The sequence below is a fragment of the Lycium ferocissimum genome, chromosome 7, assembly GCF_029784015.1.
Source record: "Lycium ferocissimum isolate CSIRO_LF1 chromosome 7, AGI_CSIRO_Lferr_CH_V1, whole genome shotgun sequence".
NCBI lineage: Eukaryota > Viridiplantae > Streptophyta > Magnoliopsida > Solanales > Solanaceae > Lycium > Lycium ferocissimum.
In genome coordinates this window covers 9,706,091-9,719,420 of record NC_081348.1, presented here as the reverse complement: position 1 = coordinate 9,719,420, position 13,330 = coordinate 9,706,091, and the positions used below count along the sequence as shown (strand labels likewise).

Genomic DNA, 13,330 nt, shown 5'->3' with positions numbered 1-13,330 from the left:
CATTTAGTTACATTCAAAGCCACTCATATCAGCATTAACTTATTGGTGATTCCATGATTTTAGAGGTTATTTTCGTAGAATACTTCAAACAACTCTCCTGCATGCTCGTGTTGCCATGCAAATTAAGGTCACATCTCTCCTTCTCCTTATCCTTACATTTCAATCATCCATCTTCTCTTCGATTTCTAATAACACTATAAATACCAATGAGAGGAGCTTCCTCCGTTTGAACACTACTATCTTTCCTTTTTTCCTTCTACATTTTACTCTATAGGAAAGAGGGAAAGAATATTATCAAAAAAAAAAAAAAAAAGGAAGGAAAAAGAAAAAGAAAAAAATTAAGAGAAGAGGGCAAGAAAAAGATCGAAAAGATGGTGGGCAAAATAGTGGTTTCGTTAGTATCGTTAGTTCTTTTAGTTGGTGTGATAATCGGAGTGGTGGTCGTTGTCCACCAAAATGGGGATCACAAAGAAGATAAAAACACCAAAGTCCAAATGAAGAAAGTGCACGAGTTCTGTCAGGCCGCTGATTTCAAAGACGCATGTGCCAAGTCGCTCGAAGGAGTAGCCAAAAATGAGTCCGCTACAATAAAGGACTACCTAATGGCTGCCTTCCAAAACACTGTGGAAGAAGTGAAAAAGGGTATGGAGGAGGCTAGAAAAACTTCGGTAAACAAAGAAACCGACCCTTACAATCACATGGCGGTGGATGATTGCAAGCAGTTCTTGCAATTCGCCATCGAAGAGCTCGAGGACTCGCTCGCATTGGTCGGTGAGACGGACATTGAGTCACTCCATGAGTATACATATGATCTGTTGAATTGGATTGGCACTGTCTACTCCTACCAATCCATATGCCTTGATCAGCTAACAACTCCCGAGTACAAATCCGTTATGGAAAAAGGTTTGACGAACGCTACTCAGCTCACCAACAACGCGATCAATATCATAGCAAAGATGTCGGAGGTTTTGAAATCCTTCAACATTCAAATCCCCGAAGGTCTCCTCGATAACACCAACAGCTCTCCTCACCGCCGTCTCCTCGAGTTAAACAAGATCGATCAGGACGGTTACCCAACATGGTTCCCCGCTGCTGATCGTAAGCTTTTGGGAAAACCCTCGAAAAAGAAAGGAAAAGGTGGTGCTGCTCCAGGAGGGGGCGCTCCACTTCCTCCTATCGGGTCTGGCCCAATAACTCCTCACGCAGTGGTTGCCAAGGATGGAAGTGGCAAATTTAAGACCGTTCAGGATGCTATCAGAGCTTACCCACCAAATCATCAAGGCAGATACATTATCTACATCAAGGCTGGGGTTTACGAGGAACAGGTACTTATCGACAAAAAGCAACCAAACGTGTTCATGTATGGTGACGGCGCAGGGAAATCTATCATCACTTGTGACAAAAATGTTAAAATAATGAAATTCAGCACCACGGGTTGTGCTACAGTCGGTAAGTATTCATTACATACATACGTACACTATTTGTTGGTTAGCCAGTGTGGACTGCTAAATTAGTAAATATTAATTATTCAAATCACAATGTTTGCAGGTGTTAACAGCGATGGATTCCTAGCGAAGGGAATTACATTCCGTAACACTGCTGGTCCAGCAGGGGAACAAGCGGTGGCACTTAGGATCTCCGGAGATATGGGGGCGGTATTCGACTGCAGCACAGAGGCGTTCCAAGACACGTTGTACTACCAAACAGGCAGGCAATTCTACCGCAACTGCGTGATCTCAGGTACCATAGATTTCATATTCGGGATGGGGTCATGTGTGATCCAGAACAGTGAGATCATTCTAAGAAGGCCTAAGTCGAAGAACTGCGTCACAGCTGATGGGAAGGAATTAGCGGACAAAATCAGTGGGGTGGTAATCCAAAACTGCAAGATCGTAGCAGACAAAGAATACTACCCAGATAGGTTGAAACCGGAAATTACTTAGCACGACCGTGGAAGCCATTCTCGACCAATGTTTTCCTGGAAAATGAGATCGGTGACCTCATTAGGCCCGAGGGATTTATGATATGGGATGGTGCAAAATTTCACGAAACATGTTTTATGTATGAGTATGGCAACAGAGGACCTGGTGCTGCAACTAACGCAAGGAACAAACTCATCAAGAATTACAAGGTCCTTAGCCCACAGGAAGCGACTAAATACACTGTTGGTACTTTTCTTAATGCTAATGAATGGTTGCCTGGCACCAGTGCACCTTACTACGTTGGTCTTGGTGGAAAATAGAGAAAACAACATTCATTCCCACTTTGATTTACCTAACTTCTCAACCCCCTAGCTATGTGTGCATGCTTTTTGCATGGGATTCTTTTTTGTTGGAGAAGCTAGCATCTTTTTTATGAAAAAAATAATTACTATTTTTTTAGAGGAATAATATATTTATGACACAACATATTTCATTCTTGTGTATGTAAATTTTTTTATAATAAAGGCATTCATTTCAATGTTATTTGTTGTTTTTAATTGTCCTACACATTCAGGATAGTTTTGTTCTTACTTACTGATCGTGATTTTTAACGTATAACATGAATGACACGAATTGTTTTCTATTTAAGATAGCAGGGAGGGACAATGAATAACTCAAAATCTCGTGCTAAAGATAGGCGTGGAGGTTTGAGTCCGTTTCATGACATACGGTACAAAATTTAAAAAATAAAGAAAGATCTAAAACAAATAAAAAAAGAATTGCGTGATTAGAAATCATTTCATTAGGATAAATATGTAAATTTAAAGTTGAATTGTCACTAAATATAGAAAGATGCCTTTTTTTTGGGGACGGACTAATTAAAAAGGAAAGAGTTTCACATACATTGAAACAGAGGAAGTAATATTTAAAATCACAATAAAAGAGCTCGGATTGAATCAGTATATCAATATATCAATACCAATTCGGTCCAAGCTCTTGAAACTGGAGTAATTCCCAATGGTTCGCGAAATCTTGGCGATCTCCATTATCTACTGAATAACAAGTCTGCTCCAAAATTGTAGATAGAGGATTAATAAGTTGGTATGCCTTGCATTCAAGGCACGATTTTTAACTTATAGATAAGCATATATATTAAATAAAAAAACAAGTGAAGTAAGGGATACAGATTTTGTACGCTTGGCTACACTACGTTTACAAAAATAAGATATATAGTTGTAAAATCTTTTTCTTGTTGTAAATTGATGGCTAATAATGAAATAATATAAAACAAGATACATAGACAAGAGATAGAGAGAGAAAAATTAAAGCTTTCTTATTTCAAGTATACCATAATATTTCTTATTGATGTATCTTTGTAGAACTAGAAAGCACCGTATATATAGAATACAATTCCATTAAAATTTATAAGATATGAATGGGGCATAATAAATATATTCATGTATAATGAAAATGGTTCTTGGATGAGTTTCTAGATATCTAAAAATTCACTGAATTCATAATACTCACCCTTGGATGTCCATTGTCCAAAGACAATGTGTCTCGTTAAAATCATACTAGGAAAGTCCAATGGGAAAATACATAGTGAAGGAAAAAAATAGTACACACATCTTTTAATACGCCTTGAGTGCTAGCTGCCTCATTAAAAATCTTACCAGGAAAACTCAATTGGGACAAAACATAGTTACGGTTCACTTTTATGCCGGTGCATAAAAGCTACTAATAGGTTGTGGATTGTATTCGGATTTTTGTATTTTTAAATTCGCCACCTAATTTATGAGGGAAATTGGGAAAACTGAGTTTAAAGGGTTTATTCAAATAAGAGAAAAATCCTTTAAAAACTAGAGTTCGAGGTAAGAGTTCTGGTGATCTCTTAGGGAAGGTTATAAGCACCCTAGCATTAAGGATCCGTAGAATACGGCTGACTTTCGAGCTTCAATGTGGGATTAATCGTGATTATTTGCTAAAAAGTGTTTTCTTTCTTATAAATTTGTCATGGTCTATCATAACTCATTTTTTGTGGCAAAAATCTTTACTTGATAGAAAAATTTGATAAATCTTAAATAACACATAAAGTCTTAAAGTCATTCCATTTTCGAACCAAGAAAACTTAAGATTTCTCTTCAGTAGGGTCCAACTTGATTTGGTTCAAATGTTATGCTTTTAATCCTTTATGAATTTATTGAAAAGAGTGAGTATATTTCTTCTGTAATCATATCATAGGTAAGTAACAAAATTTATTCATCTTTGTCCAAGTTTTAAGGTCAACCATATTCTAACTTCAAACGTTTACCCCAAATATAAGTTTAAGTATATTTTCTCTTATTTTTGTCTTAAGGTTTGGGCTTTAGGCCCAAAAGGATTTAAAATAGGGAAACTTATATAAACCACCATATTTTGAGATTTTCTTACATATTATAGCTACTTTTTCATATTTACCATATGTAGCTAATTTTTAGATTTTTACTGTTGTATTTCGTTTGTAAAAATACATGTATTTCTTGACCTCCCTTATTTTTTGGTCGATTTTTTAGTGCCCCATTAATTATGGAATCTTCTAATAATGGATACACCCCACAAATCACGTATTTACCATATCCTCCATAACTCATCAGTTTTTTCTTTCATAGTTAAATGCATGTATTTTTTTTCCTATTTTTTTGGGCTAAATATTTGGGCTGTATTTCCTTAGAGTTTAATACATGTATTTTTTTCCTATTTTTTTTAGCTAAATATTTCGTTTGTATTTCCTCATAGTTAAATACATGTATTTTTTTCCTATTTTTTGGGGATAAATATTTCGTCTGTATTTCCTTATAGTTTTAATACCTGTATTTTTAAATACAAGTGAATATAAGAAAATACACTCTACACAAAAAAATACAAGCGAAAATATAAAAAATACCACTATATTTCCACCAAAAAAGATGAACACATTCAAATCTTTTTACAAAATACACTGTTATCGTGAGGAGAGATACAACATAAACAAAAACACTAAATTTACCAAAATTTGTTACTTGTAATGGGAGTAAAAATCGTGCTAAGATGTGAGAGAAATCGTGCTAATTATGGTGAAGAATAATGAGTAAAAATTGGATAGAGAGAATTTAAGATGTGAGAGAAAAATATTTAAAAAATAAAAGAGATTGTGAGTAAGTGAGAGAGAGGTACCTTATTTTTAGGAAAATACACTACATTTATAAAACAAGTTATAGATGGTAATTTGATAAATAATTAAACTACTAATAATAAATAGAAAAAAAGATAGTTAATATTAATAAATAGGTCTTAGACATCGCTAAAACAAGTAAATTTTCTTTTAAAATTCCTTAAGTCCATAAGTTTGAAAAAATCGTTTTTTATTCAAGTAAAAAATGATCTGTTTATTTCCAGTTTTTGAAGGGGCTTTAAAGACCCAAAACAAATTTAGTTTTTCCTTGCTCAAAACTGTCCATACATGTATACATTTACAACGTTTTTTCTTTCAGTTTGGATAACTAAAAGACTTTGCAAAAATCCTGATTTTATCATGCAATGATTATCGTGACTGCATTTGATTTGGTAAAATCGTTTGAGAAGAATGTTTGACGTCTACGCAAGTTTCCTAGATTCTAACGCATTTGGGTTCCAATATTCATACAAGTCATATACATGTATGTATACATGGATATAAGAAATAAAATGAGAGAGTTAGCCTGGTGGGCTTACCGAAGTTCACCAATTGCCATTTTCACCCATGGTTGGGCCTTCACATCATTTCGGACTTGATGAAAGAAGACTATTGGGCCTTTGGCCCAACGCTGGTTTATGTAGCAATATCCCAAGTGGTTCGGCTGTAACGCCATGTTCGGTCATTACATGTATTTTGACCATTTTACCTCTTTCGATTCAATTCCCGAGGGTATCGTGCGATTCTAGCAAAACTTGGGAAACTAGAGCTCTTAAATGGAAAAATTTGACCAATAGTTGACTTTTGGGTAAACGGACTTTTTCAGAATTCTGCCGATTCCGTGAGGCCCAGAGGGTCGATTATGACTTGGTGGGGGTGGATGGTTCGATTTCCCGAGGCATTTTGTTGCATTTTGGGTACTTGGTGGAAACTTAATTTTATCTGTTTGGAGTTTGACTTGGTGAATTAGACTTCCGTTGGGAATTCCGAGGCAACGGATGAGTTCGCAGTGTATTTTAAGTGTGGGTGCATATCTGGTTTGTGTCCGGAAGGTCTCGAATTGATGTCGGGATTTCGGGACAGGCATGTGTGAAAAATCATAAAATCTGGTTGCTGGTGTTCTCGCCATGGTGAGCCTAGTACCGCCATGGCGGAGTCTTGCTTGCTATGGTGAGGACCTGTGTTTAAGTGGAGAACCGCCATGGCGATCCTTGTGACCGCCGTGGCGAATTGACGGGGCCAGTTCATTATTTTTGATGCCTTAACCTCTAATCTGTCAAGAGCCAAAATGCAAGGTAATGATGGCGCCTATCTTTACCCACCGATAAGTAAGCCAACCCCAAAGACAACTAAATCCATTTGAAAATCAAGTAAAACAATCATCATTTCTTAATAAAAAAAGAAATCAATTTGATAAAATTTACACTGTAACGGTTCGCATTTTCGGGGGCGCGGGGTTAGCGCTCGGAAAAGCTACTTCGAACTCGTTGGCGCTCTTTCGGACTTTGGTTTAGAAGAGCCGCTACCTAATTTTTAGGAAATTAGAAAAACCAGTTTTGAAGGGTTTATTCATACACCGTGAAAAAACCTTCTTAATCCAAAGTTCTAGATAAGGATTCTGTGGTCCTCTAGGGAAGGTGTTAGGCACCCTAGTATTAAGGATTCATACTATACGGTTGACCTTCGAATACCAATGTGTGGGTATTTGCATGAACTGTTTATTTAGTGTAAACATCCCGTACTTATAAAATCTGTCCTCTTATTACATATGAAGTTTTTTAGAAGAATTGAGTGTATTTCCCTTATTTATGGGCTTATTTTAGGTTGGATTTATGTCACGACCCATTTTACAAAGACGTGCGGGCACCTACCCTTCCCACCTCGGTAGGCAAACCCTTAACTCATCATTCCCAAATAACAGAAATAGGGGAAGAAGGTAAAAATAACGTAAGTCTCACTAATATAATATAATATCAACTAGTGCGAAAGTAAATGAAATCCACCCCAATATCTGGTCTGGTCATACAAGAGCATCTAAATCCAAATACTATAAATCTGAATAATAATACATAAATAGTCTCAAATCATGTCTCAGAGTAGAAAGTAAGACATAAGTAATAGAAGAGTCTTCAAGGCCAGCGATCGTTATGCTCACCTTGGAAAACTCGAGTGGAAGCTGAAAGTTCAGAGAAGTAGATCCGACCTGGTACTCTGCATTCATAAAAGAATGTAGCAAGTGCAGGTCAGTACAAACCACAGTAGTGGTAGGCATCATCGGCCGACCAAGCATAGATAACACAATTCAGAAAATAAGCAAATAGCAAGGAATCCAACAAGTATATGATAATAAGATCACAACCAAGTATTCGTCATCGCTTATGTAAAGCCTCTAAACCCAAGTATACCAAGTCTGAAATATATCCGATCCAATCATCATAATAAATCACCACGTATCATAATCAAGTGAATGCAATGCAATGCAATAATGGAATGGATGAGATGTAATGCCATGCAAATGAGGTGTACACATGTACTCCGGACGGAAATATCGTTGTCTCGGTAGCACAACCCAGTGTGACTCGCAAAGTCTAAGTATCACCCGTCCCGGATCTTTGCTTAATAGACAGACGGGACCCTAGCTCATTGCTTACAGGGGGAGTCTCACCGGCACTACCCTGGGGGAGCTGCGGAGTTCATGCACTAACAACGATTCCGGGATAACATCGGAATCGGCCATGCAACAACGATGCCGGAATAGATCATCGGTCATCGACTATCTCACAATCACTCAAGTAAAAGAGTCTATCAAAATCAGTTTCGCTCAATCAACGATGCCGGATCATTACTAGTTATCGACCATGCATCATGAATATGAGGGAATGTATGCAATGCATATATCAACGATTCCGGAATTGAACCTCGGACATCGGCCTTCACAATCGGCTCAAGTAATAGGGTTTATCAAACATCGCCTCATATAATCAATGATTCCGGAATGGATCTTCGGATATCGGTCTTTTTACAATCACTCAAATAAGGAGTTTATCAAGTATCAGTTTACTCAATCAATGATACCGGATCATCACCGGGTATCGGCCATGCATCATGAAAGCATGCAATGCGTATATCAAGTATCAACAATCAAGTTCAATAGCACAAGTACCACGAAGGGTTATGCCAACAATGTATCATATCACAATACCAACAATGGTACGCTAACACTATATTGATATCACTAGTACCAACAACGGGTACGTCAACAATATATCATAATGCCAATACCAAAAACAGTATATCAACCATATCTCAATCCAGACAATAACACAGATTTTGTTATCTACCACTACTCGTGGTGTCAAACCATAAAAGTGGAACAATATACACACATATCGGGGTGGCTAGTCCCAACACACATCAGGGCCTAACCTAAAGCAATATGCAACCCAACTTCATATCCGAATGTTTTCATGCTGTCTCCGACATTATATTCTAAATATGTGATTTGCTATGCATAATCTTACTAGAGGTAAGCCATAACCTACTTGAACTGCCGAACCGCAATACCAACAAGTCACTCCTTTGCTTTTCCCTTTTGCTGAACCTCGGAACCAAAGTAGTCTAAGCATAATCGAATTCTATATTAGAAATCATGAAGATTGATGCTAATATTGTTACTATTTCAATTCAATCCATTTTAATCCTAGAAATTGAGGAAATGGGCTAATAAGGGCAAAATCGAAAATTCGTGGGCAAAATCGAAAATTCGCAGGCAAAATACCAAATTGAGTCCTAGGTAATCATAACCCAACCATTAATTGTTGAATTAGCCCAAGGATTAGTCCAATTTCTGAGCTACGTAAAAACCCCCAAATTAGGTATGAACCATAATTCTCCAAATCCAAAATTCAACGTTAAAAGTGGAAGATATGAGGTTACTAAACTTAGATTCATCAAGTTTTAACATCAACATCATCAATTTATCATATATAATCCTATCGAAAAGTCTCCCAATACCCTCCTTCAAATTCTATCTCGAAGGGATTGAAAAGGGAAGGGAAAAATCTAAGATGTTTGTGATTAGGGAAGAGTAAAGGATTAGAAAAAGTTTTACCTCCAAGAATTTCTTCAATTTGTCTCCAAGAACAGTTTCCGCAAGCTCCAATATCGAGACATGAAATAATGAGGGTATTTAAGACACTTTTAATGAATTTAATCGCCATCACCCGCGTGCGACCGTGGACCGCCCCCACCTGCCACCTAACCGCATCGCCTGGCCAAGCCTAATTGGCTTGTACCGCTTCAGGCTCCGCAGTCTACCACCTGCAAATGCGTTGCCGCTGTGGTGCTAGTGCCGCCAAAACGGGCACCAGAAACCAGAAGCTTGGCTCAAGTTTTCCCTTCAATTCGATTTTTTGACTAACTCCTGAGGCCATCCGGTCACATACTAGATACTTAGTCCCACATAAAAATGCGCTACGAATGCGCCTGTGGCCTCGGAATTACTAACAGAAGTCTCATTGACCGAGTCAACCATCGCTGCCTTAATTTCCATTTCCCATCCAAAGTCCCAGAATGCATCCGAATGCATTGGGAACCAAACCAAACATACATACAGCTTCTAAATGACCATTTGGACCTCTCGAAATAGATAGAATTCCGAAAAAGGTCCGTTTGGCTAAAGTCAACCTCAGGTCAACCCTTTTTCACCTCAAGCCTATATTTTCACCAAAGTTGCCCGAATCCGATCAAGATACATCGGGGAGCGTGTTAACGGTCCTCTTAGGTCAAAAGTGAGCTAATAAATGCTCGGGAATGGGCGTAAACACTGGAAGGACTATAACGACCAAACGGGTCATTACATCAGATATCAATTGAACCATTGCTCGTCCTCGAGCAAGAAAATAAGTAAAGTCGGGAAATACCTGAATCAGTGAACAACTGGGAATATCGGCTATGCATATCGGGCTCAGTCTCCAAAGTAGCCTCTTCTACAGGGGGGGGGGGGGTTGCTTTCATTGCACCTTTACAGAAGCAATCTTCGTGGACCTCAATTTTTGAACCTGCCTATCCAAGATCGCGATAGGCTCCTCCTCATAAGTCAAATTCTCATCAAGCAATATAGAATCCCAATGAAAAATATAGGTACCATCGGCATGGTATTTCTTTAGCATCAAAATATAAAAGATCGGGTGAACTTCTATCAAGCCTGGTGGCAATGCCAACTCATAAGCTACGTCACCGATACGATCTATAATCTCAAACGGACCGATATATCTGGGGCTCAACTTGCCCTTCTTACCAAACCTCATAACACTCTTCATGGGTGAAACCTTCAATAAAACCTGATCACCAATAGCAAATTTCAAGTCCCGGACCTTCCGGTTCGCATACATTGTTATATTCCGTATTTTGTACATTGGGATAATCCGAGCTAACCATGATAAGTTAAGGACAAGACTAATTCGGGATACGAGGTTGAGACTTCTGACCCCCGATTTTATTTTAATGCATAAGTTGCTTATGAATTTTATTGGTATGGAATATTAAGGGAAATTAGGGGCTAGAAGTTGAAACAAAAATCGCTGAAAGGCCAAAGGCCGTGTGTTAAGGTGGGACCCACATGTCGGGATTTTATAAAGGACATATGAAGAGATATAGGGTAGTACATGTGAAGTCGAGCAAGTCCTAAGAAGGACCCATAAGCTAATCAGAGGTAAGCCCTCCAAAAGGGCGATTTAAGAAAACGTCTCCTATGATCCGACTTCAGGCCAAAATGGTATTATGAGTTTGGAATTCTTGGGAAAACTCCCAGAATGAAAGTTGTAGATAATTGAACAGTATTTCCAACTATAGGTCACATGGGTTCACAGGCGATATCGGAATAAGGATATATGGACGTTTAAGGCAGAAAAGGTTAAGGGCTGTGCCCAACCCGAGCTCAACCGGTCAGCCCATTACCCACACCTTTTTAAATGAAATATCAGCCTTTTCTCCTCATTTTTCATACCAAAACACCCAGAAAATTCTGGAGAAAAAGAGAGAGGAGAGCCTAGAGAGAAAAACCAATTTGACCAAAATCCGCGCCCCGAATTCGAAGCCCATGAAGAGAAAAGTGTCATAATGCCGCGTTGCCTTCAATTTGAGCTAAACATCAACCAAGAAGAAGAGGGTGGACGTGGTGGCTGCACACTTGAGGTAAGATTAAGGTTCCTTTTCATTGTTAACAAGTTTATTCGTAGTTTTAACGTATTAAACGGGACGGAATAAAGGTAGAAACGGATGAAATTCATGAAACTTTGTATGTTGATGTTGAGCCGTGAGTATGGGCTGTTTTTTGACAAAGAATGAACTAAATTTACTTAGTGTTTTGGTTGTTATTGTTGTGGATTCTATGATGTAAAATGAAGGTTTAATGGTTCAAGTTGAAGTTAAAATCGTGGTAATGTTGAAGTTTTAAAGCTAATGTGAATTAATTATAGTTTCTTATATTTATGAGAATGATAGTGTTAACGTGTGAATTGTTGGTGTAGTTGATGAATTTGGAAGAAAGAAATGTGTTGTTGTTGTTCCAATTGAAGTTGAAAGGTTTCTGTGGAGTTGGTATTTTGAACGGGTTGTTTTGATTATTGTGCGGATTGCTTGAAGTGTCCTTGAATCTTGTTTGAATGGTTTTGGATTAGTAATTGAATGTGAGATCATTGATATTGGCTTGATTGTATGAGGTTGATATTGAATATAAATGGAATGTTATCGAATCATGCCGAGAAAAGCAGTTATTAACGTTAGAATGCGTTTTGAATTAATCGTTGATGTTGTTAGTATGGTTGTCGGGTATTGTTGTTGATGATTTCGTTGAGTTGAATTTCTGGGTTGTTGAATTTATAGGGGAAATGCTGCCCAAATTTCTGTAGGTAGCAAGTTTGGTTTGGGATGGAATCCCTAAGTGTCTATAGCTAATGTTTGGTATATGATAACGTTGTTGTAGTTCTTGGAAAGCCCAAGAGTTAAATTGCATTAGCCCAGGTTTCGACTTCCAGGTATGTAAGGCTTATCCCTTCTTTCTTCTGGCATGTCTTAGTTATAAGTAAGCTATGATACGAGCCTCGAGGTAACTCTATTCTTACGATCCGAGCATGTCTACAATGTATAAGGATCATTTCTCTTAGTTATATAAGGATCCGTTATATAAGGATCATTTCTTAGTTTAGAGGCAAGTCTTGGCTCCCCCAAGCACAGCTTCCCTACCCCCTCTCGTAAAAAATCCTTCTTATAAATAAAACTGTTCATACAAATCTCCTTCTACCGAGCACAACCTTCATATTTAAGGTATAATTTTTATTTTTCTTTTATTTTACTTTCTTTTATAACTAAGTTCATGTTTAGCCTTATAAGGCTAAATACTCCGTTGAATTACGTCACACTAGACTACTAAGATCATGGTAATCATGCTTTAATGCATCATGATCATACCAGAATATGATATTCAAGGCTAGGTGAGGGCTCCAGCGGACTGTTCAAAACCAGTGCTGGTCCTGATGGCGTTTGAAGGCATGTTTTGGGCGTTGCTTTGGGAAAGAACACCCCATCGCCAGGGTCAATAGCCTAGTAAAGCTACTTGCTACCTAGATGACATCATGTTTTGGCACGGTCAGCAGTTGGTTCTTCTTGGGGCTGCTGTTTTGAACCTATTTGGTCTATAATCTGGGACCTAAGATTTGGATCCTTAATATATTTAAGGAGGTCTACGAGGTTATTACCATCTAAAACCTGAATTTTGTTTTCACTAAACTGGGAAACAAGTTTATAAAACTCATCGTCCTCCTTTGTTTTGATACAAGGTTGCCCTATTCGGGTATGGTCGACATTCATCATCGAACCGGTTGAGATATAACCTCTTCGCCTAACACCCTAATATCTTCATCTGAAGAGGGGTTGGAGGAACTATAACTATCCTTACCGTGTAATCATCTTCTGGTTCTGGATCTGAGTTTAATAAAATCTTGTATAAATATTTGACTAATATGCAGCGACATGCTATTCTAAGCGCTGTTAAGCAAGAAGGTGAAGATGAAGCACCAATCGCTGCTAATATAGTTTATACACTTGTTATTAATATTGTCGAACATTTTTCAGGAAGATGGACGGATAACAATGAGTCTATTCGCACCATGCTTCAAAACCTTAGATGCAAGACCCTAACCTCATTTAGGTGGTATAG

General features: G+C 37.9%; 1 pseudogene; it reads left to right on the top strand.

Annotated features, from left to right (window-relative positions):
* The first annotated feature begins 221 nt into the window (after positions 1-221).
* Positions 222-2,465, top strand: LOC132063291 (pectinesterase 4-like; annotated as a pseudogene).
* Positions 2,466-13,330: the final 10,865 nt, after the last annotated feature.